Source organism: Misgurnus anguillicaudatus, chromosome 5 (genome assembly GCF_027580225.2).
Source record: "Misgurnus anguillicaudatus chromosome 5, ASM2758022v2, whole genome shotgun sequence".
Lineage (NCBI taxonomy): Eukaryota > Metazoa > Chordata > Actinopteri > Cypriniformes > Cobitidae > Misgurnus > Misgurnus anguillicaudatus.
Window position 1 is genome coordinate 14,156,391 of NC_073341.2, and position 26,584 is coordinate 14,182,974.

A 26,584-nucleotide genomic window follows, 5' to 3' on the forward strand; every position below is an offset into this window, starting at 1 on the left:
ATTTAAAAAACAAAAATTTCTGGAAGACATTAAACTTTTGTGAAAACCATAAAAAAAGTTAATTTGCAAAATATACACTTTTATTTAACAGCTATAAATATTTATTTTAAAATACCCAGACGTCACATGCACGTATTGAATCTTGGGATCTATAATTGGTGCATTGTTCATTTCACTGCAAAACAAAGGACGCATTTGAAGGCCACATCTGGAGGCTTTTGAAGGATTGGAACAGCCTTTGTAGAGGGGACATCATTGGCCTTTGAAAACGGCCTTCGGAGGATGCAGCCCTCAAACTGTGATGCACCTACTATTTCACTTTGTCATTTTTTAACTTGAAACTAAAAGTATGTTTATGATTACATCCAGGGACGGGCAACAAAGATGAGGACAAAAAAATCATTACTATAAAAATAGTAATAACAAACATTTCCATTTAAATGCAGGTCCCTTATGATACTTTAAAGATACTTTTTTTTAATTCTTTCCACAGGGCTAAAGATCTTTCTAATGCTCATACAAACGATTACGACCAAATATTTCATGTGGTTATTTTTTTGTTATTGTTTTTATTTTCAATTTGTGCGATGTTCAAATGCCACTTCATTTACCATAAACAAGATTATTACAGTTTAAACTGAAAATTGCCAATATACCTGTTGTTTGTCCCTTGAGCTTCATCTATTCCTTAGGCTTTTTTTTCTCTACAAGTGAGAACTGAGATAGCTTGTTGACTTTTTACTATCCATCCACACAATGAGAGTTTAATACAATCCAGAAACATCAAACAACCTACATCTGTTGAAGTGCGACAGTCATTTAATTTCTGATTCAATATTTTCAACATGAGTTTGACTGCCTTACCATAACCACTGACAAAAAAAATGTATTGCACACTTTAAGTATCATGTACATTTTTCACCTCATGCATTTCTTTCTTTCTTCAATCTGATGTCTCACAATTACCATGCTGTTTACACTGGGCTATAATTTTGAACAGTTCTGGAAAAAGCTGTAGAGGCCAAACAAAAATATTTCACAGGTAACCTTCACTTTGCAGGGAAAAATACAGTGTTATTGTGATCTCAACAAAAGCTGATGAAAATGTAATTTATCTGTTAGAACAGTATGATCCTGCTCAAGAAACATAGATGTACTGTTTTTTTTTTCCAATTTTCCTTAAAAGGTTGAAACTGTGGTGTTACATTGGACATATTAAATCGATAAGCTGGTCAACAAAAGGAAAGCAATTGAAAAATAATTTACTCTTGAGTAAACTGAGTACTCTGCCGTGTCAATCATTTATAATCAAGCCTGAATATAGTGACACGATTCAATACACATCAGTAAACCATCACAGGGACACATTCCTTGAAGACAATCTGAACATTTCAACATATCGTTTCATATTCCATGTATCAAGAAAATGAAAGTTGTGAAGGCTACACGTGAATGCTTGTCATGAGTGGTTCATACATATAAATGTGTTATATTCATATGCTTTAGCAGAAGCGAAACATCCAATGCTTTGATGATGGTCTGTTGTTTTTGAGCTTGTAGATGAGTGTTTGCTTGCATACAATTGGATGTTTCATACTTCTGCGAATAATAAAGTGCTCTGTTTTCTAGAAAGCATAAGATCTGTGAATTGCTTTGTGTAGTCTAGTTTGATATTGGACATCATGATAAACCTATTGTTTCGTCATAAGCAAGACATTTACATGTAAATAACTTTTTATATAACAAGTTTCATCATTATTTACTGACTCTCATATTGTCCCAAACCCATGTATTGTTCGTTCCTCCACAGGACACAACATTTTTCAAGTTACATTTTGCTAAAAGATTATGAAGGCATTTTTTTATTTTCAATAAAATGCACAGATGAGCTGTTCAAAGAATGCACACTGCATGCAACACAACATGGAAGAAATCTTCAAATTAAATCAACTGCAAGGAAACTGCCAGTGTTGTGCCTGAACGAGTTCATTGAACGAAAGTTCATGAACTCGTTAAATTTTTGGCCGAATGTGAACTGAACATACTGTATTACTGCCTGATGAACGTTACTGTGAACTGGTTCATTCTGGTGTTTGTGAACGGCACGCTCTCTCAGTCTAGCGTCGTTGAATAGGGTGCCAGATTTCTATGGAGTTCTACAGGCGAAATCCTGGCTAAAACACACTGTAAACAGACCTTAATGTATAGCGGAAAAAACACCCAATCTGGCAACACCAGCCACCAGTGTTTCATTGCTGCATGCGTCATCAAAACAAAATGCAGCATGGATGTGAAAGCAGCATGTAGGCGACAAAGCAGTTGTTTAACATTAAATAACATCATATTTGTCCGAAATCGGTAATTATTAACATAGGCCTCTAACATATATTTTGGATCTTGAAATAGACTCTGACTAAGCTCACGCTATTTAACGTGCACGTGCGGTGTGCGATACCTGCGAGTTGTCCTACACGCAACCCCCTTGAAGTACCCGGCTAGCCTTTCAAGGTATGTGCAAGCAAATACAAAAATTTAAAGACAGTCAATGCTAATGTAAACCCTGGTTGGATAAGGATTTAAAGTTGGTTATGAAGATGAAATCTGACGCATTTATCTTCAGTGTTAAAACTGATAAAATAATTGCTGTCTGTGGTTCTATATGGGCTATAATGGCAATCATTTAAAAAAAAAAAATATCAGAAAAAAGAACTATAAATTAGTTCATTTTTGGAACTATAAACTAGTAAACATTTTGAAATATGAACTATGAACTGAACTAGTTCATTTTAAAATTTGTGAACTAAACTTTGAACTAGTTCATGTAGAAAGTGAACTTTCCCGACACTGGAAACTGCTCACCAATAAATAAACAGTGATTCTGTGGTCTCCACGGCATTCATCAGAAAAGAGACTAAATTTCAGTGCTCTCTAGCCTTTACAAAGTGCTTGACATAGTGAAAATGGACACTTGCGACCAAATTTCACAAAGGTTAATCAAATAATTCAGCAAAACAGACCAAGGGATCATTCACAGTATATCATTTGTTTAAAAGTGGATCTTTTTTATTTTTCTTGTCAAAAATGACAATCGTTTTGCTAGATAAGACCCTTATGCCTCAATTGGGATCGTTTATTGTCCTTTGAAACTCTGTTGAAAAAAAACTGTTAAGTGTTGAGGTAAGTATTAAATGTCGGGCTCTATTAAAGTCCATTAAAATGAGAAAAATCCTGCAATGTTTTCCTCAAAAAACATAATTTCTTCTCGACTGAACAAAGAAAGACATCAACATTTTGGATGACATGTTGGTGAGTAAATTATCTGTAGTTTTCTTTTAAGAAAATGGAATATTCCTTTAAGTAAAAAGTACTTTATACTTTTACTCAAGAAAAGTACAGAATTTTATGTAATTAGGTATTAAATCAATTTTAATATGCAATATTAAAGGAATACACAGCATGATTCTAGACGCTTGAAAAATTTACTTAAAATACTCAAGTAGTGTCCACCTCTGTGAAATTGTGTCTTTGCAGTAGCTGGACCACATCTCTAGAACTCTTTGCCTTTAGACATAAGACAGGCTCATTCTGTACCTGTACCTCTTTATTTTCCCTAGCTTTTTTCTCTGTATGTTTAATTTTGCAATTCTCTCATGTAAAGCACTTTAGTCAGCCTTAGGGCTATTGTAAAGGTGCTACATAAATAAACTGACCTTGACACCCGAGCCAGTGGCAAATTTCAGAAGCACTAGCCAAAGATGAAACTGCTCTCTGCAGGGTACATGAGCTCTGACCACCCGCTGATCGCATGGAACTCGCATCTGGGAAAGCACATTTTCAAATATGCTCTTCCTTTATTAACTGATCCAAGATTTAAAGTTTGCACATACATATTCTCACTTAAACAGCTATTGAAACTACACACAAAACAGTAATATTTTGAATATTACTGTATGTGGGTTTTATGCTTCATTGACATTTATGCAAAATGCATTCCGGGAAACTTGGCTGACGTAAGTCTACAAAAGTCAACACCTGATTCATATAGCCTTAAATTCACTAATTTGAATTTTAAGTAGTTTTTTTTAGAAAAAGCCCAAAATAATTGTTTAACTCATTCCCCGCCAGCCATTTTTTGAAAAGTTGCTGTCAGCATTTTTTTTGTGATTTTAATTGATATATTTTATGTTTATTTAAAGACGATAATTTTTCTGGAAGGCATTACACTAAAACTGGATGGCAACTTAAAAAAAAAAACACTGACGTGAAAGAAGTATGATTCCATTTCCAATCATATTTGATCATCACTTCAACAGTTGCACGATATAAATATCAATGTATAAATTAGATGAATGTTGATTTATGAAAATAAATACCACAGTCTTTAATCATATTTTTATTGTGTCTTTGCTGCACCTGTGTTGCTTGGGAACTGCGTTCTGTTGAAGCCTCACTTGATTCTGAGGAACTACTTTGGCGTAAGAGTAATATTTGTACTAATATAATTACAACTTATTTGTGTTTGATTTTATGAAGTCCTGCTATGCATATGAAGTAACCATTTTATAAAAGCAATAAGCCCCGCAAAGCAGTGGTGTTACAGTGCATTTTCTAACTCTGGAAAGAGTTAATGTTCAGCAGAAACCATGTAAAATTAAATTCTTATAGATAATACAAATAAGGGACAATCTCATTTCTCTGTCTTACCCCTTCCAGATCGTTAAGACAGATTGTTTGTCTAAAAAATGAGATTTTGCGTCACCTTCCCTTGCCGCTAGCTGGCTGCTACGTAAACAGACAAGCGTTGACATAAACAAAGATGCCGTCGTCTCAGGTTGTAGTATCGATTGCCTGAGCTGAGCTCAACAAATAGCGTATAACTTAGCTGCTAGCTAGTGCCATAACTAGCGATTCAAAACAAAAACATTACAATTAAAACAGCTTGAACATTTTATTAAAAGTATCATAATTGAGTGTCATAATATAATCTCAATTAAACTGCTGAAAATAACGTAACTTTTATTTGTGCGACTCCTTGACAGTTCGACGTTCAGCCATAAAACATCTTGATCTCCTGAGAAATTCCTACGTTAACGTTACCCCTCTCTTTATCCCTAGGCTTTGTTCCTAGCCCTTGATCAAACTGAGAATTGAGACGCCACTTCGCCTCACATGAACACTCAAAACCGAGGGGTAAGGGGTAACAGAGAAATGAGACCCACCCTGTGAATGGCATGTGACCATGTCTGCAAGTCTCAATCAAATTATGAGATGAGCATTAAAGTTTGATTTCACATTGATGTAAATCTTTGACATAATCTTACCTCGTCAACATTAAAGACATCAAAGTTATATTTTTTTACAGAAGGTTCTCAATGTAAGATTATTGTACACTGTAAAAAAAATCCGTAGAAATTGCAGCTGGGTTGCCGGTGATTTACCGTGGATTTGAATTTATGTTATTTGCTGGCAACATTTTGTTCAAAGTTAAATGAATATTTAACATTTGCGGGTCTTTGTCTTTACAGAGTAGAACTGAAGGACAGCATCGGGCGAAACATTCTGGGAAACAAAATCTGAAGCAAAAAACAGAAAAAGGTTGATGATGATTTCTGGTTACCAGAATGCTTTGCATGAGGCTGTTTTTGTATGGTTTTGTTCTGTGAGGATAGGGACTTGTTGATATTTAAAATTTATTTAACTTTGAAAAAACTTTCGCCAGTAAACAACATAAATCCAAATCCAGGGTAAATTACCGGCAACCCAGCTGCAATAACATTGAAATTTTTACGGACTTTTTTTACAGTGTATGTAGAAAACGGTAAAACACACAAAAAACGACTTTAGTTAGGTTTTAACATTTTCTATTTCCCTTTTCAATGTTTAACATGATTTATACTTTTCAGATTTCACATTCAAATGACACATGAGTCATAATAGGTTCTGGTTTTGCCTGGGTCTCTCTTTCCCGCTCTATCTCTCTCATAATTAGGTTTGCGTCAGCTGTACTGCAGCGTATCTGATAATACTAGGAGAGGACGTAATCTGCTCCTCAGCTTTTATTTCACAGGCTTGCAATGACCCGATGAACAATGAGGGAAATTAATGACTGTCACAGTGCGAATCCATTAGAGATGTGTCGCTGTTCAACCCTTCACCTCCATATACACAAAAACACATGCAGGCAGAGACGAGACCGCTTTTAATAAACCTATTAGCCAGTGTATCTCTCCTGCGCTTTAGAACCATCGTATCTCTCTACAGCAATAAGATCAGATGCAGAACAACGTGTCAACTGAAAACTAAACTGAACAAAAAACACACTCAGGTCATAGTCAAATTAATAAATGAATAAAAATCACTGTTGTGCCAATTCGCAGACTAAACTAATTGTGTGGGCCGCAGGTGAAAATGCTAAGTATTATGAGAGATGATATACAACCCTTGCACTGGCTATTTTAACCTGCGGGCTATATGTGGCCTTAGGTATTATTCACTGTAAATTGACATTTTTGCACAATTTTATATTTATTTAACATACTGGGGCTGTTTCTCAGACAGGGCTTATCTAAAATGCATGTTTGAACTGGCTCAATTTGTGCAAACTCTTTGTACTGATATATTTTAACATTAGTGCCATTGTTTAGTCTCAAGATGCACACCAATAATGTTTTTAGTAAGGTATGTTTGTAAAAATGACTTAAATGTCCTAATATAACAAGAGCCTATCCTGGATTAATCTAACCCCTGGCAATGGAAACTGCCCTTTATAGTAACCACTCACAAAGCAGAGAGGTCTTTGATGGGGTTTATTTTGTAAAAGTGAATTGCTGATTCTATCGCAGTATATAACTGCTTGTCAGTTAGTAAATAATATCTGAAATGAAACTTAAAAAAGGTACGGTACAATAGCTGTCATTATTACAATACCCTTTAAAAAGGTCCTAATATCTACCTTTGAGAAACTAATATGCACCCTTAAGGTACAAAGGCGTACCTTTTGAAAGGGTGCCATCTCGCTGACAACATTTGTACTTTTTTATAAGAGACAAAAGAACAGTGGAGGCTGGTGACTTCTTTTTCGAGGGTGCCCAATGCAAAGCTCATCAAAACATGTACAGTATTTCAAGTCAAGTCAAGTGTGTGGCTCGCCATGTCAAAAAATGTGTTTGGCGCATCATGTGAACCTATGTGTATCACGTGTCATGTCCAAATACGTGCCTGCTGCAAATGCTTTAAAAGGGTTCATGTTTACCAGACACTCGCTTAATCTCACGTGTAATCAGAGTTTAGTGTTATGTTAGTGTCTTGCGAATATTTTGCGAATGTGAGTGTCTCTTTTATCACAAAGCCTTTCAAAGCTTGTGCCGCAAGCACATATTTCGATATAATGCATTATGCATGACGCCCCAAACACATATTTTGACATGATGAGCCACACACGACACTCCGAACACATTTTTAGAATTTTTCCCCCTCGTAAGAGAAGCCACCGGCCGCCACTGCAAAAGAAATTGCAGAGTAATACAAGAAAAGTAACTCCATTGTTTGAACCCCCCAGAAATGTAACGTTCTAACCATGGGTTCACATGAGCCGCGTTTGAGGCATCAAATTCGCATCCATCGTGTCTAGTTTCCCAAATTCGCATCTACCGCGTCTAGTTTGCTGCTTGAACATTTTGAATTGACTCACTTATTTGCGAGTTAAAGTCGCACATGAAATTCAAGTCATCAAGACATTCACGCGTAATTCGTGTCATGGGAGGGGCTTCTGCGACTCTGCTCGCTTCCTGTAATCACGTCACTACTAGAGCAAGCTCCTGATTGGTAACGTGGCACATTTTTCCACCAAAGCTCAAATTTTTTAACTTGGGTGTTTCCAGCGGCAACGCTCAATTCGCACCATTCGCGCGAACTAGACGCACAAATGAAGCGGAATCGCGTCTATTGTGCCGTGCTAAACGCCTCATTCACATGCATCTTTACATTGACTTAACATTGAAATCACTTACGCTTGACACCTCTACCGCGGCTGGTCTGAATGCAGCATCAGAACGACAACGCAGGTGTTAAGGAAGTTGCCTTGTACCATTCCCAGAACGTTCCGAGACAGATGTGTTGTGGAGTTCTTTAAAGGGTTAGAGGACATTATTTGGCAAACCTTCACAGAAAATTCAGGATGTTCAGGGAATGTTAAAGGGACCATGTTTTATGTAGACTCTATGTTCCCAGATCATTCTCAGAACCACCCCTCTGGCGTTAAGGAATTTTGCTAGTAACGTTCCCAGAATGTTTCAAGAGGTAATGATGTGGAGTTCTTTATGGTTGGAGGACGTTATTTGGCAGACCTTTACTGAACATTCAGAAAGTTCTGTTAATGTTCCAAATGTCCTTTCTGTAACGTTGCTATGTGACCACAGACTATGCAATATGGAACAACTCGAAACAGGGTGAACGGGACTTTCACATTCGCTTTGCAGCCCTCTATCGGCCAAAACCGCACTAAAGAAGTTTCCAACCGTCGGGTCGGGGGCCTGTAGTTCAAGTGAAAACTACAAAAACTTGCTTTACGGCAGACCTACAATCCAATCAGAGCCAGCTTTGCGCCAGTAGGCTAAATTATTTACGACAGTGGTAATGGACAATTCAGCTTCCAACCTCTAGGGGGAGCAAAGAGCAAAAACTCTTTAGTGTTGCTTTAAAATAACCCAGCATTGCGTCAATTTTTAAGCCAGCCTGTGTTCTGTCCAATATTTACCCATTATGGGTCAAAAATAACCCAGCCATTTTTAGAGTGTGGGAGCGTTATTCAATTATTAAAAGAGGACCATATGGGAACGCTCTGTTAATGTTCCAAATGTCCTTTCTGTATCATTGCTATGTGACAACAGAATAACCAATGTAGAACGTCCCCCTAAGGCAGTGTTCTTCACTCCCAGCCCTGGAGAGCCGGTGTCCTGCAGAGCTTAGCTCCAACCTTAATCACACACACCTGAGCAAGCTAATCAATGTCTTCATGATCACTAGAAGATCACAGGTAGGTGTGTTTGATTAAGGTTGGAGCTAAACTCTGCAGGACACCGGCTCTCCAGGATTGGGAGTGAAGAACACTGCCCTAAGGGCATATCAGGAACGTTATGATATGACAAAAAGAGGACCATGTGGAAACTTTCTGTTAATGTGCCAGGTGTCCTTTCTGTAACGTTCCTATGTTACCACAGAATAACTAGCATGGGACATTCCCATACAGTCATATTGGGAACGTTTTTATCTGACCAAAAGAGGACCATGTGGGAACGTTCTGTTAAAGTGATACCATGTAATTTTTCAACCTTCATAATACATTTTCAAGACCCTTGTGATAGTACATCGACTTTAAATAGGTTGAATGACATGTCTACCATAGCCTGACGGGGTCTGTATCACTTTTACTCGTATTTTAAAACTTAGGGTTTGTGGTAGTAACCAGAGCACAAAAAAAACTACAAAATTCGACTGCTTTACGGCATACGTCACTTCCTCCACACAATTTGTTTTTAACGTGAATTTTGCTGGAGGCTACTTAAGGAGTGTAGAGAGCCGGTTCTATTATGTGACTCTGTGGCATAGTCTTTAGTGTCACGGACCTATGACACGGGCGACCCGGGTTCGATTCCCCTTTAAGGCAATTTTTTATATAAACTGTTGATTCATACATAAATGCGATGTTCTTTATAAATTACGGCGATTATATTGCATATAGTTCCCTGTATTCAGATGCTGTGTTCACGTATTTACCTTTCTTTTTACTGTGTCTATGATATTTACATTACAATCCAGGATGCTATAGCACTCAAACTTGCTCACAGTGTAAAACCAAACCCTATTCATTCACCAATCAGATCCGAGCGTTTCTCTCTTCTCTCTTCCTCATTTGCTGCGTTCCGCTGTCACTCGCGTGACGTATTACAAAGCGGCAGACCTAAACGCATCGGTTTACTTGGATTTGGAGCGATTTTCACACAAAAAAGAGGAATAACGAGCGCCATTGCGGAAAATCCTGGTGGCGAGGGAGAGAGAGAGGATGCAACAATATTTGTTTGGAAAAAGGCAAGGAAATACGTCTGGTCGTTTCTGAATTGGAAGGCTGCAGCCTTCGGAGGTCAAATATGCAGGCTGCACACGTCATCAAGCCTGGGTTATTAAGGTAAACTGAGCATTACATTCGCAAGTCATAAGCATACTGCAACAATTTACGATTAACTAAGTATAATAGTCAACTTTGTAATTGTTAATATTGTGAAATAAGACAGTCTTGATGACGTATTAGAAATACGACATCCGGAGGCTGCAACCTTCAGATTGAGAAATGGCTTCTGCCACGACGAGTTCCTCATCAGAAAGTTGTAACATGACTGCGTTTCTCCCTGTTGTCTCAAAATGTTGATCGTTTAGCATTTTAAATGTTTAGTTTTTAGTTTAGTTTTAAGGTTGGCAAGTTCCTTTCCTTTTAGACAGTGCTGCGGCGCTTGTGGGCTCTAGGGGCGCTAGAAGTGAAAAATACGTGTCTAGCACCCCCTAGTGGCCAAAAGTTTCATGGTGTCCCTTTAATGTCCGAAATGTCCGCTCTGAAACATTCATATGTGAGCATACAATAACCAAAATAAAACGTCCCCCTAATGTTATATAAGGAGCCTTGAACTGCAAGACTTTTATAACAAAAAAGACTTTTAGCAATGCCTGAAGTTTTCTAAAGATTCAGATTTTTCTTTCCCTTTAGAGAACTTTTAGGGAATGTTGCGAGAACGTCACCTTTTAGTTCGAAAATCCATTGCAAAAAACGATGCGATTTATAATGTACCAACCTAATCTCATGGCAATTTAGCTTTATGTGGTGGCAATTTTGTATGAATGCACAGGGGCGCTGCTAAGGATTTTGGGCCCCATGAAAAGAATCTTGACAGGGCCCCCAACACAGCTGAGACTTTTTTCATATTAATTTACATAAAATCATGCACTTTTATGGTATTATAACTACCAATGGGGTGAGAAAATTTTACTTGAATTAAGTGTTTAAGAAAAAAGAAATCTTATTTTACAATTTTTTTCTCACCCCATTGACAGATCATTTTGCTTGTTTTAAGGACAATTTCACTTAAATTGTATATTAATTTGTCTTCAGGCTAGACTGATTTGCTTGGGTCGTTTTGCTCATCGAGAAGAAGCATCTTGGTTTGGGAATTTTTGGATATTTCTACTGAAAACAAGACAAAAATGCTAAGTAAGAAAGTCAATGTTGAACGTTTAACTAAAACTGCATTGTTATTTTTTCCAGTGCTTTCTTGACCTAACATGGGGAGAAAATTGAGTTCCCTTATCATGCACTTTTAACAATAGAACGGCCACCAGCAGTCATTTTAACCGCAGCATTTAAACTTATGCATTGCAAAAAATGATTTTCAAGAAAAAAAATTCTTAGTATTTTTTCTTGTTTTCAGGGAAAATATCTGGGAGTTCTTGGATTAGGATGCTTTTTCTTGGTGAGCAGAGCGACCCAAGAAAATAAATCTGGTTTTAAGACCAAAAATATTAAATTTAAGTGATTTTGTGCATAAAACAAGCAAAAAAATCTGCCAATGGGCTAAGCTAATTTTTCTTGAATTTTTCTTTAATTTAGTGTTTAAGAAAAAAATGTCAAGATTTTTTGCTTACCCCATTGGCAGATTTTTTGCTTACCCCATTGGCAGATTTTTTTTTGCTTGTTTTATGCACAAAATCATTTAAATGTGATGTTTTTGGTCTGGGAACTGGATTTGTTTTCTTGGGTCGTTTTGGTCGTCGTGAGGAGGCATCTTGATTTGAGAAATTTTGGATGTTTTTGCTGAGGGCAAGACAAAAGTACTGGGAGTTTTTTCTTGAAAATTATTTTTTGCAATGTGGTAATTATCTTTAACACTAGAACGAACAAGGCGTCCTTTTGACCGTTTTGAAATTTGCATAGTCAATAACTTTGTCTAAATAAATCATAAAGCCTTGCTGCTCCCTGACTTTTCCTAAAACTACATGAATTTTCATTTAAACTAGTTTAAATATTTATTGTGTGAATAAAAACAGAAATATAATAATTTCTATCTATAACGTCCACAGGCAGTCATTTTGTGCTGTTTAAATTGAGTTTTGCCGAGTCGGTCTGAATCAGATAATGTGAAAGTATTACAACTCCACAGTCAGTATTTGTATCTGTATTTGTATCTGTAACAATCTCAAAATCTTCATCTAAATGAATAAATAATCAGATTTGTGTTTAAAATTTCAAATAACAAAATCCTCTAATATTAAAATTAGTTTTAACTTAGTTCAAAATAAGCAACATGATTTTAAACAATAAGGTAATTAGAAAGATTTAATTCAAATGTTTCAGTTGTTATTTACTTACTTTATTTTTATGTTAATTGCAATTCATGTCATAGTAATCTTCAGTTTAAATTTTGCTTTTAAAATGTTACATTTTCATATTTTTATCTATTTGCTTATTTATTTTATATTCATAGATTGACAATGAAGCTTGCTTTAACTTGGAAGTAATTAAGATCATCTGTGACCGAAGTCACGCGGAGACACGGAGTTATTAACAAATATTTTATTATCAGAGTGCAGCATTTTACCAAGGTTTTCTGGTCTTGTGTAATTAAATAATAAAAAAAACTAAAAGGGTAATTTTATACAGTTGGGTTAAAAGAAGTTTGATATTAACAGCGTTTTTAAGATTTTAAACTAATTCCAAAACAGCTGGCGTTTCTAAATAAGGGACTCGCCTAAAATATAATTCATGTCATTTTATAGATTGCACTCATTCACTTCACACACATATTATACGTGCTTTAAGGGGTTTATAATTTAGCGCTGGTCCAGTAAACACGTGATAATGTCTGGCCGAATAATTTTTCTGTTATTCGGATGAATTATTCGTTTTGAAGCCATTTGAAGCCAACCTCACAAACAGAGTTCATGAAGTTAGACTGCTTGCAAGACAGGTGCAACAGCGTGGACCGCAGCAGGGTGCTGAAAGTGGGCAGACTGGCGGAGCCTCGTACAAAGATGCCGACAACGGCTGCCTGTGAGGCAAAGCCGTGCACCCGCTGCACCCTGCTCTATTCAAACATGCTTACTTGTCAAAAAATGCTACCGCAGAGACCTGGGACCTCATGTACAAAGCGTGCGCGTAAGCACAGAAAAGTGCCGTAGGCTACGATTGTCACAGGCCGCGGTCCACTAACAATTTAGGCCTACTTACAAACCCACCTTTTCTTGTGAAAAATTGGGTAACATAATGTCGACCCTTTGCCTCTTTCACTTCTCTTATTTTTTTCTCTTTTCGTTTTTGACTTCCAGATTTTTGAGGCATTTTCACGTCCTTGTCAGTCAAGTTGATATTCTGCAGGCGCTATAAGTGAAGTCAAGCTGTTTTGCTTGGATTATACAATTTGGGCGGACTGAACCATTTTATGATAATTGAGAGGGGGGAAAGGGGCCCACGGACGTTTGTGTTTCCTAAACAAATACATTTTTTTGATACCAGGAAACAGCAAATAGAATAATTTAAAGATATTTTTAATACTTTTAGCACCCAAATTTTGGGGGCTTCTCTGGGCCCCCTCTTACTCGTGGGCCCCGAGAATCGTCATTGTTTACCCCCCCTTTACAGCGCCCCTGTGAATGCATATGATGGTAATCAAACTAAAATGTACGATTACCTGAAAAAAGCATTAGCGAGAGCTGCGAGAGCTGTGTAACAAGTGATTTTAATGTAATGTGCTCGAAATGTCTTACATTTCTAACAGGTTTCAAAAATGTCTGCCCTGTGTCTGACTTTTGAAAATGAACAATGTATTTTAACTATGAGCCTCTTAAAGTTAAAAACAGCAGAAAGTGTGCAATAAAACAGCAGTGTCCCTATCTGCTTGTCATTTTATTCTCTGCGTGTCAGGTTTCTAACAGTGGTCACCAGTATCTTTCAAACAGATACCACAATAAGGAACAGTTAAATTGCAATCGACACAACCCATTGGAGGTCACCGGGTGTCTTGATTGTGAAGCAGTGGCTGTTCTTTCATAACCATTGCATTTAGAAGTAGCTGAGATTCTGCTTGAAGGATTTGAAAAGATTTGAAAGATAGCCCACATACAGCTCTTTATTGGCTTTGGAAATAAAACCAGGAGGTAAATTGTTGGATATTGATTTGTGAAGAAGTAATCTTGGTAGGGACAGTTTTGATTGAGATGGTATGTGAAGCAGAAGCTGAGCCATTAAAGACTGAAAGATTCAAGGACACACTGCAGGAAAACAATAGCCAATGGGACCGAGCTGTGATGCAACATCTACAGGGGTTAAAACTTTTTTGAGAAAACCTAATACCTAGAACTTTATAAACAACATGCAGCACTTTCTCTGAAAACTTTATTTTGACATATTTGTAGTTATTGGTGTAAAGATTAAGCATATGTAGCAGGATGACGTTTAGTTATTGGTTAACGTGTGGTAAAACCAGACCAATTGGATGTTGATTCAGAGGGTATAAAAGCCCTGAGAGGTTTCGGAGCGAGATGCGTCATCCAGTGGTACCGCCCTCTTGGCGGACGCGGATTTATGAATGAATGGATAATGCTCGTTCCATCGGGTGTCTCATCACCGAGTATGTGATGTTCGTAACCTTTGGGAATGAATTGGTGACATGTAGCCTACGCCTTCACGGTGTCCGTAACTACATTAAATGGGACGAGTGTTAATCTGAGATGACTGCACTGCTGCCTTGCCTGGGTCTCATTTGCTCAATTTGGTAGTTGGACGCTCACGAATCCGCGACAATGATATTGCCCTCCTTTAGGCTGCTATAGGACTGAGGTGGGGGGCTGACGGCATCGACTGGGTGCTGACGGCCTTGACCACGTCATTTGATTACGGGACTGTGATCATGAAGGTCTGAATTGACTTTTATCCACTGCTTTTAAAGTACAGCCTTTCTCTCTGGTCGCTGGGAGCACGTGACCCAACTACCTTCAGCTGCCGCTTATGGTTGTTTGTCGGTTTATTAAATTGCCTTGATTATGCTTTTTGTTTTTGTTTTAGTTATTAATGTCTGTCTTTTTGTATAAGTTTAATTGTTTTGATTGTATTTTGTTTGAAGTGGGATGCGTTGGCTGGGGATTGAAATTCACAAATTGCGGTTTGCTGTTTTGCAGTGCTTCACCAACTTTGCGGTATTGAGTGTGGGGTGTAAACTACACAATCCCTGCCAGCAACTCTCACTTTAATTTTATTGTTTTTTTTCCGTATGTGTTGTGAAGCTTAAATTGTGACTCTTGAGGGATGATTATTTTTTTACTCTATAAAATAAAGAATTTATATATTTTTCTATATTTGGGTTGTCCTTCTCGCCCCATCTTTGACAACGAACCTTCGTGCCTTATAGTTTAATTTCCCGGTATATTCCGGGTGGCGTAGTCGGAAATTAGTTTCATTTGTAATTCCCTTTTGTGTTCCACATTGCCACACATAGTTAAGCAAGCCACTGCTAGTAAATACTGGGACATCTCAAACAAAATACACCAACCTTCAAATTTCAGATATTTTACTCACCCCCATGTCATTCAGGATGTTTATGTTTACAGAGAAATTATATATATATATTTTATAAAAACATTCCAGGATTTGTCTCCATATTGGACTTTATTGGACCTCAACAGTTTACAGTTTAAAGATGCAATTTGTATTATCTGCACCACTAGATGGCGCCAGATCAAACAATAACAATGCTGTTGTTTACTGACGCTCTGAAGCAGCGTGGAATTATGGGATTTGTAGTCTTTCACTCAACCGCTGATGGCCATCAATCAGACGAGAACGAGAAATCACGTTAATGGATAAGGGAATCAAGTCTTATAAATGTTGCGTTTGATGACATCGTTTATTTCATTATGTAAGTTTATATGTGATGTTCAAAACGAAATTGATAGTCATATTGATATTACAGTATTAGTCCAAATTCGATGGTTAACACAGCACAGAATTAAGTTTTCAACTTACAATCTACAATGATTTTTACATAATGTATTGACAGTAGAAATCTTATTGTGAAGTGTCTTAAAATGACCATTTATATTGCTGTACAATACCTTTTGATGTGCATATCGTCCGCGGGAAGACGCGCTGATTACAATCTACACAGTAATGTTGTGATCAATATAATAGCATACGTTTTTTGAAGGGTTACGAATTAAACCAACTCACCCATCGCGTAAAACACAAGCAGGATCAGAATCTCTGTCTAGTTAAATGTTGTTGTGAAGCTCTTCTCCATCCAGATAACGCAACAACAAATTGATCCTCTCTCGTTTTGTTCCAAACTCTTCTTGGGTCGTTTGGTTGGCCCGTACGCTTACAGGAGCTGACACAACCAGCGGCAGACGGTAAAGAGTTATCCATAAGTTCATAAGCAAGCGCGTAGCCCGACAGCCGCTATCGCATAGTTCCGCATTTGTCCACGACACTGGCTGCGTCCGAAAACTCAAGGCAGTGATGATTTGTTGCCTCGCTGCCTCATGAGGACTTCGGACTCGGAGGCCTGAAGGCAGCTCAGAGAAAGGCTTTCCGACGCACTTCAAAGGCAGCGTGTTTGAAATATAAACAGAGAGTGCCTTTTTGATAACTAATCACATATTTGAAAACTACAATACTAATTTCTCGCTAGAAATGCAATTAAAATGTGTAAAAGGTGAAAATATATGTTTATTTACACTAAATTTGTGCTCCAGTCGCTTCCTTGGCCGCCATTTTATTTTTTCGAACTCGACCACTGTTGTCATGTGGTTTACGTCAGTAAAGGTGGTGAAAAAGGGTCATATTGAAAAATAAACGTCATTGACAGGAGACTGCACTGCCTCGTGTCAATGTATTGAATGGAAATTTTTCTCACGATTTACAAGTAGTTGAAAACATTACAGATATTGATAGTAATCAGCTGGACAAAATATATAACACTGGCCTAGTGGTTTTTGGACATTTTACTGAAAATATCTTACAAATTGCACCTTTAAATGCAGTTTAAAATTGCTGTTTCAATGCAGCTTCAAAGGGCTCTAAACAATCCCAACCGAGGCATATGGGTCTCATCTAGCAAAATGATTATAAATTTAGCAAAAAAAGTACTTTAAATCACAACTTCTTGTCTTGCACTAGGCTTGTGATGCACAAACTTGGCGTACGTATCACGTATTCATGTCAAAAGGTCACTCGTTACATATGTGAAACGCACACTTGCAGACCATTTTAATTTTTTCCCCACCATTGACGAGTTATCTTTCCATTAAGAGAAAACACTACCCTGACGAGTTTTTACAGCAATCTATATTTCCCCTGTTATCCACTAGGTGGCACTCTTACCCAGCTTATAAAACACTGAAGCCTCCACTGATTCATAAACAGTTAAAACTCAATGTATGTTTGCTGATTGGATCTCTAGCAAAAGACCTTTACAAAAAATGCTGTTATTTTTGAAGAAACTAATGCCATATTTGAGAGGTGATAAAAAGAGAACAAAATATAGCTGCAAGCAGCGATACCGGGGTCAAGCCAAACATGGCAAAAAATGATTCATACGTGATGACTGTCATGATTTAAGATCTAAGTTTGCATTAGTTTTATGAAAAAATAGCAATTTTTTGTATCTTGAGACCACTAGGTGGGGCGGAGCCGAAACAATAGATGGTGCCTCAGGTCATGACTGTGATGACACATACCAAATTTAGTGTAAATACGATAAAGCAATACAGAGATATAGCCTTAAATGACTTGACCACTAGGGGGCACTAACCAAACAATAAATTGTGACTCAGGTCTTGATTGTGATGACACCCACCAAATTTGGTGTAAATACAATAAAGAGATGCAGAGATATAGCCTTAAATGACTTGACCACTAGGGGGCACTGACCAAAAAATAAATTGTGATTCAGGTCTTGATTGTGATGACACCCACCAAATTTGGTGTAAATACGATAAAGAGATGCAGAGATATAGCTTCAAATCTCTTGACCACTAGGGGGCACCGAAAAGTTTACAAGTCCTCCCAGAACATGTTGCTGATGAACCATACCAAGTTTCATAACAATACGCAATTGCGTTTCTGAAATACTTGAACTTAAAGAAAAAATTCAAAATGGCCGACACACAAAATGGCCGACCAAAAACCATTTGGTATCGTTTGACTCGGCATGCCTCAAGAAATCTAACAAGACCAGTCTCATAATTTTACATTCAAGTTTGCAGTAGTTATAAACAAAAATGGACATTTTTTATATCTCGTGACCAGTAGGGGGCAGTGTGACGAAATGGTGCATGCACCCTCAGGTCATCACTGTAATGACATATACCAAGTCTCATATTAATACACAAAAGTTTTGCGAAGATACAGGCTCAAACACATATTGGCGTGCTCGCCCTCGCATTCTTTGATGCGTTATACGACAACGGATAGGTCTACCGAAAAGCTTTTGATAACTTTTTGTCTAGAGTGTCTCTAGACGATGCATACCAAAAATCAAGCCAATCACACGAGCGCTCTAGGAGGAGTTCGAAAAAGTAGGTGTTCAATATAATTCAAAATGGCCGACAGGAAGTAGGTTTGACCCAGACATATTTGGTACAGTCGGACTCAGCATGAGCCCAGGAATCAATAAAGTGAATTCTTATGTCATAGTAGCAATTTAATCAAATGAAATAAAGATTTTAAACAATTTATTTACATATCCTGACCACTAGGTGGCGCTGTCTTAAAGATTTATAGGTGCGCTCAGAACATGTCACTGATGAACCATGCCAAATTTCGTAGCGATACGCCATTCTGTTTGTGAAATACTGAACTTAATGAGAAAATTCAAAATGGCCGACACCCAAAATGGCCGACCGAAAACCGTTTGGTATCGTTTGACTCGGCATGCCTCAAGGAATCTAACAAGACCACCTTCGTGATTTTAGACTCAAGTTTGAAGTAGTTATAAGCAAAAATAGGCATTTTTCGAATCTCGTGACCACTAGGTGGCGCTGTGACGAAACGTTGCAGGCACCCTCAGGTCATGACTGTAATGACATATACCAAGTTTCGTGTCGATACATTAAAGTTTTGCGAAGATACGGCCTCACGTCCGTTTTTGCGTGCTCGCCGCCTTGTATGTTGTTACTGTATACGAGAACGCATTGGTCTATCAAAAAGCTTTTGATAACTTTTTGTCTGGGGTGTTTCTAGATGCTATATACCAAAGGACATGCAAATCGGACGAACGCTCTAGGAGGAGTTCGAAAAAGTAGGTTTTACGGAAAATTCAAAATGGCGGAAAGATTTGCATGACAGAAATGAAATCAATGTGTGCATTTGAATCATCATGAGCCAAGGATTCAGAGGAAACAAGAATTTAGTTTCTAGGACTCACGGGTCAGAAGTTATGAGCATGAACATAAGTGGATTTTTGGACTGTTGGTGGCGCTAGAGGGTTTGAGTCAGACACACCAATGTTGCTATAGTAACTTCTGAGACTGTCCTCTACATGTGTGCCAAATTTCATAACTTTCCTACGTACGGTTCTATGGGCTGCCATTGACTTCAATGGCGGAAGAGGAAACATAATAATAATAAGAAATATAGCTGCAAGCAGCGATACCGGGGTCAAGCCAAACATGGCAAAAAATGATTCATACGTGATGACTGTCATGATTTCACATCTAAGTTTGCAATATTTTTATGAAAAAATAGCAATTTTTTTGTATCTTGAGACCACTAGGTGGGGCGGAGCCGAAACAATAGATGGTGCCTCAGGTCATGACTGTGATGACACATACTCAATTTAGTGTAAATACGATAAAGCAATACAGAGATATAGCCTTAAATGACTTGACCACTAGGGGGCACTAACCAAACAATAAATTGTGACTCAGGTCTTGATTGTGATGACACCCACCAAATTTGGTGTAAATACAATAAAGAGATGCAGAGATATAGCCTTAAATGACTTGACCACTAGGGGGCACTGACCAAAAAATAAATTGTGATTCAGGTCTTGATTGTGATGACACCCACCAAATTTGGTGTAAATACGATAAAGAGATGCAGAGATATAGCTTCAAATCTCTTGACCACTAGGGGGCACCGAAAAGTTTACAAGTCCTCCCAGAACATGTTGCTGATGAACCATACCAAGTTTCATAACAATACGCAATTGCGTTTCTGAAATACTTGAACTTAAAGAAAAAATTCAAAATGGCCGACACACAAAATGGCCGACCAAAAACCATTTGGTATCGTTTGACTCGGCATGCCTCAAGAAATCTAACAAGACCAGTCTCATAATTTTACATTCAAGTTTGCAGTAGTTATAAACAAAAATAGACATTTTTTATATCTTGTGACCAGTAGGGGGCAGTGTGACGAAATGGTGCATGCACCCTCAGGTCATCACTATTATGACATATACCAAGTCTCATATTAATACCTAAAAGTTTTGCGAAGATACAGGCTCAAACACATATTGGCGTGCTCGCCCTCGCATTCTTTGATGCGTTATACGACAACGGATAGGTCTACCGAAAAGCTTTTGATAACTTTTTGTCTAGAGTGTCTCTAGACGATGCATACCAAAAATCAAGCCAATCACACGAGCGCTCTAGGAGGAGTTCGAAAAAGTAGGTGTTCAATATAATTCAAAATGGCCGACAGGAAGTAGGTTTGACTCAGACATATTTGGTACAGTCGGACTCAGCATGAGCCCAGGAATCAATAAAGTGAATTCTTATGTCATAGTGGCAATTTAATCAAATGAAATAAAGATTTTAAACAATTTATTTACATATCCTGACCACTAGGTGGCGCTGTCTTAAAGATTTATAGGTGCGCTCAGAACATGTCACTGATGAACCATGCCAAATTTCGTAGCGATACGCCATTCTCTTTGTGAAATACTGAACTTAATGAGAAAATTCAAAATGGCCGACACCCAAAATGGCCGACCGAAAACCGTTTGGTATCGTTTGACTCGGCATGCCTCAAGGAATCTAACAAGACCACCTTCATGATTTTAGACTCAAGTTTGAAGTAGTTATAAGCAAAAATAGGCATTTTTCGAATCTCGTGACCACTAGGTGGCGCTGTGACGAAACGTTGCAGGCACCCTCAGGTCATGACTGTAATGACATATACCAAGTTTCGTGTCGATACATTAAAGTTTTGCGAAGATACGGCCTCACGTCCGTTTTTGCGTGCTCGCCGCCTTGTATGTTGTTACTGTATACGAGAACGCATTGATCTATCAAAAAGCTTTTGATAACTTTTTGTCTGGGGTGTCTCTAGATGCTATATACCAAAGGACATCCAAATCGGACGAACGCTCTAGGAGGAGTTCGAAAAAGTAGGTTATACGGAAAATTCAAAATGGCGGAAAGATTTGCATGACACAAATGGCATCAATGTGTGCATTTGAATCATCATGAGCCAAGGATTCAGAAGAAACAAGAATTTAGTTTCTAGGACTCACGGGTCAGAAGTTATGAGCATGAACATAAGTGGATTTTTGGACTGTTGGTGGCGCTAGAGGGTTTGAGTCAGACACACCAATGTTGCTATAGTAACTTCTGAGACTGTCCTCTACATGTGTGCCAAATTTCATAACTTTCCTACGTACGGTTCTATGGGCTGCCATTGACTTCAATGGCGGAAGAGAAAACATAATAATAAATATAGCTGCAAGCAGCGATACCGGGGTCAAGCCGAATATGGCAAAAAATGAATCATATGGATGACTGCCATGAACTGATGACACCCACCAAATTTGGTGTAAATACAATAAAGCAATACAGAGATTTAGCCTAAAATGTCTTGACCACTAGGGGGCACTGGCTAAAACTATAGATGGTGACTCGGAACATTACTGTAATAACACCCACCAAATTTGGTGTTAATACGATGAAGAGATGCAGAGATATAGCCTCAAATCTTTTTGACCACGAGGGGGCACCAAAAAGTTTACAAGTCCTCTCAGAACATGTTGCTGATGAACCATACCAAGTTTCATAACAATACGCAGTTGCGTTAATGAAATACTTGACTTAAAGGAATAAATCAAAATGGCCGACACCCAAAATGGCCGACCGAAAACCATTTGGTATCGTTTGACTCGACATGCTTCAGGAAATCTAACAAAACCACTTTCATAATTTTACACACATGCTTGCAGTAGTTATAAGCAAAAATAGTCGATTTTCATATCTCGAGACCAGTAGGGGGCAGTGTGACGAAATGGTGCATGCACCCTCAGGTCATCACTGTTTTGACATATACCAAGTCTCATATCAATACGCGAAAGTTTTGCGAAGATACAGGCTCAAACACATTTTGGCGTGCTTGCCCTCACATTCTTTCATGCGTTATACGACAACGGATAGGTCTACCGAAAAGCTTTTGATAACTTTTTGTCTAGAGTGTCTCTAGATGATGCCTACCAAAATTCAAGCCAATCAAACAAGCGCTCTAGGAGGAGTTCGAAAAAGTAGGTCTTCAATATAATTCAAAATGGCCGACAGGAAGTAGGTTTGACTCAGACATACTTGGTACAGTCGGACTCAGCATGAGCCAAGGAATCAATAGAGTGAAGTCTTATGTCATAGTGGCAATTTAATCAAATGAAATAAAGATTTTAAACAATTTATTTACATATCCTGACCACTAGGTGGCGCCGTCCTAAAGATTTATAGGTGCGCTCAGAACATGTCACTGATGAACCATGCCAAATTTCGTAGCGATACGCCATTCTGTTTGTGAAATACTGAACTTAATGAGAAAATTCAAAATGGCCGACACCCAAAATGGCCGACCGAAAACCGTTTGGTATCGTTTGACTTGGCATGCCTCAAGGAATCTAACAAGACCACCTTCATGATTTTAGACTCAAGTTTGAAGTAGTTATAAGCGAAAATAGGCATTTTTCGAATCTCGTGACCACTAGGTGGCGCTGTGACGAAACGTTGCAGGCACCCTCAGGTCATGACTGTAATGACATATACCAAGTTTCGTGTCGATACACCAAAGTGTTGCGAAGATACGGCCTCACGTCCGTTTTGGCGTGCTCGCCGCCTTATATGTTGTCACGGTATACGAGAACGCATTGGTCTATCAAAAAGCTTTTGATAACTTTTTGTCAGGGGTGTCTATAGATGCTAGATACCAAAGGACATGCAAATCGGACAAACGCTCTAGGAGGAGTTCGAAAAAGTAGGTTTTACGGAAAATTCAAAATGGCGGAAAGATGTGCATGACACAAATGACATCAATGTGTGCATTTGAATCATCATGAGCCAAGGATTCAGAGGAAACAAGAATTTAGTTTCTAGGACTCATGGGTCAGAAGTTATGAGCATGAACATAAGTGGATTTTTGGACTGTTGGTGGCGCTAGAGGGTTTGAGTCAGACACACCAAAGTTGCTATAGTAACTTCTGAGACTGTCCTCTACATGTGTGCCAAATTTCATAACTTTCCTATGTACGGTTCTATGGGCTGTCATTGACTTTCGGCGGAAGAACGAGGAAGAAAAATAATAATAATAATAATAATAAGAAAACTAACAATAACAATAGGGTTCTACGCCCCTTCGGGGCTTGACCCCTAATAAGAAAACTAACAATAACAATAGGGTTCTACGCCCCTTCGGGGCTTGACCCCTAAATATAGCTGCAAGCAGCAATTACCGGGGTCAAGCCAAAAAGGGCACAGAAGAAAGTAAGGTTGAGTTCGGATGAGCACTTTAAAGAACCTAGGAAAATCTCTTGATTTTAGACAAAATAATATAAAATAATTCCAGCAAAAAAACTGCGTTCTCATTCAGTGAAATCACTCCCTCTCTTCTCGAATATCATTGACAACTAGAACACTGAAGGAAATGTGAGTGGTGCTTGCAGTGGCAATACTCAGCTCACAAGATGTTACAGTGGTGTTAATGAGTCAAAAGAGACCATCCCCATGTCTCTACCTTGTTCTGATGCAGAGATATAGCTTTTGCAAACACGGTTGATAAGGTATTCTCAATGGTTGCTAGGGAGTGAATTGGCAACCACCAGTGATTATAGTCAAAGCCATGAAAGGAATAATCCGTGATGACTCATGGTTTTAGATGTGTTGTTGCAGTAGTTTTAGGCAAAAAATGCCATATTCTATCTCAAAACCAGTAGGTGGCGCAATGACAAAATTGTGCATGCAGCATTAGGTCATGATTGTGTTACATCTAGCTAGTTTTATGACTATAAACTTTAATTTAGTGAAGAAACAGTTGTATGGCCATAGGGCTGGCTTGATATCAAAGGTTTTGTTCAATTATAAGGCCATCTAGTGGTGCAAGCATACAATTTTTTTGTGTGTGGCCTCATAATGTGCTCATACATCAGCGTATCAAATCTGGTGAAAAAATCTCTTTTCGTTACGAAGTTACAATCATTTATGTGTAAAAAACACCAAATTTGAAGGTAATTTTTCGTTTTTTGCAATTTTCGGCCATTTCTGATGAAAATTTTAATATAAAGCTAATAGAACTTTTTGTTCAGAAGGTCAGGTTAGTTTCTTCCTATGGTGTTTTCGAGTTGATCGGAAAAACGCTCGCGGAGATATTTATGCGTGTTTTTTAAGTGCTATTTTGCTGCGCAGGGTTAACCGTAAGGCGAATTCTGGCATATTTGGTATCGTTGGACTCGGCAACTATTCAGAACTCCAAAGAAACAAGTCCCGTGAAAATACGTCAATGGGAGCCAAAGTTATAGGCGTGTAAAGCATTCATCTGGCCACTAGGTGGCGCTGTGACGAAACTCGGCATGCACCCTTAGTTCCTGTCTGGCATCACAAATACAAAGTATCGTGTCAATAGGCTTAAGTTTGGCGAAGATACAGCCTCAAATCCGTTTTTTTTGCGCTCTACGTAAAATTTGTTGACGTGCTATACGACAACGGATTGGTTTATCGAAATTCTTTTAATAACTTTTTGCCTTGAGTGTCTCTAGATGCCGCATACCGATTTTCGTGGCAATCGGAAAAAAACTCTAGGACGAGTTCGCAAAAGTAGGTTTTACGAATAATTCAAAATGGCGGAAAAATTTTCATGACGGAAAATGACATCATATAGTCTGATCGAATCGTCTTGAGCCAAGGAATCAGCGGAAACAAGAATTTCGTTTCTAGGACTTACGGATCAGAAGTTATAACCAAAAACGTAAGTGCAACTTTGGACTGTTGGTGGCGCTAGCGGGTTTGAGATAGAGACTCCAAAATTGCTATGGATATTATTTGGACTGTCCTCTGTCAGTGTGCCAAATTTCATAACTTTCCTACGTACGGTTCTATGGGCTGCCATAGACCGCAATGGAACAGGAAGAAGAATAATATATAAGAAAAAGAAAAAGAAAAAGAAAAAGAAGAAAACTAACGAATACAATAGGGGTCTTCGCCCATTCTGGGCTTGACCCCTAAATATAGCTGCAAGCAGCAATGCCGGGGTCAAGCCGAAAAGGGTACAAAAGGATGTAAAATTGAGATTGGATAAGCAGATTGAAGAACCTAAGTAAACCTAATAATTTTAGATGAAAACACAAAAAAGTTATCAACAAAAATAATCTAAGTTCTTGTCTACTACAATCGTCCTTCTGTTATTGACAGTCATGAAACATTAGAGCACTGAAGGACATGTGAGTGGTGTTTGCAGTGGCAAAACATGGGTCACATCATGTTACAACAAGTTTAATAACTCAAAAGAGACCATCCCCGTGTCTCTACGATGTTTTGATGCTGAGATATAGCTTTTGCAAAAACGGTCGATAAGGTATTCTCAATGGTTGCTAGGGAGTAACTTGGCAACCACCAGTGATTATAGTCAAAGCCATGAAAGGAATAATCCATGATGACTCATGGTTTTAGATGTGTTGTTGCAGTAGTTTTAGGCAAAAATACTATATTCTATCTCAAAACCAGTAGGTGGCGCAATGAAAAAATTGTGCATGCAACATCAGGTCATGATTGTGTTATATCTAGCTAGTTTTATGACAATACACTTTAGTTTAGTTAAGAAACAGTTGTATGACCATAAGGCTGGCTTGTTATCAAAGGTTTTGTTCAATTATAAGGCCATCTAGTGGTGCAAGCACACAATTTTTTTTGTGTTGCCTCAGAATGTGCTCATGCATCAGCGTAGCAAATCTGGTGAAAAAATATATTTTCGTTACGAAGTTACAACCATTTATGTGTAAAAAACACAAAATTTGAATGTAATTTTTCGTTTTTTGCAATTTTCGGCAATTTCTGATGAAAATTTTAATATAACGCCAATAGAACTTTTTGTTCAGAAGGTAAGGTTAGTTTCTTCCTATGGTGTTTTCGAGACGATCGGAATAACGCTCGCGGAGATATTCACGCGTGTTTTTTAAGCGCTATTTTGCTGCCCAGGGTTAACCGTAAGGCGAAATCTGGCATGTTTGGTATCGTTGGACTCGGCAACTATTCAGAACTCCAAAGAAACAAGTCCTGTGAAAAT

At 38.1% G+C, this 26,584-nt stretch overlaps 1 protein-coding gene across 2 annotated transcripts in view; it reads left to right on the plus strand.

The window, feature by feature from the left end:
* Positions 1–2,473: 2,473 nt before the first annotated feature.
* Positions 2,474–26,584, plus strand: part of prlhr2a (prolactin releasing hormone receptor 2a) — a 199,547-nt gene continuing 175,436 nt past the window's right edge. For both annotated transcript variants that reach the window (XM_073867598.1, XM_073867600.1), the window contains exon 1: positions 2,474–2,508. The gene's annotated coding sequence lies outside the window, so the exon portion shown is untranslated. The remainder of the gene's footprint in view (positions 2,509–26,584) is intronic.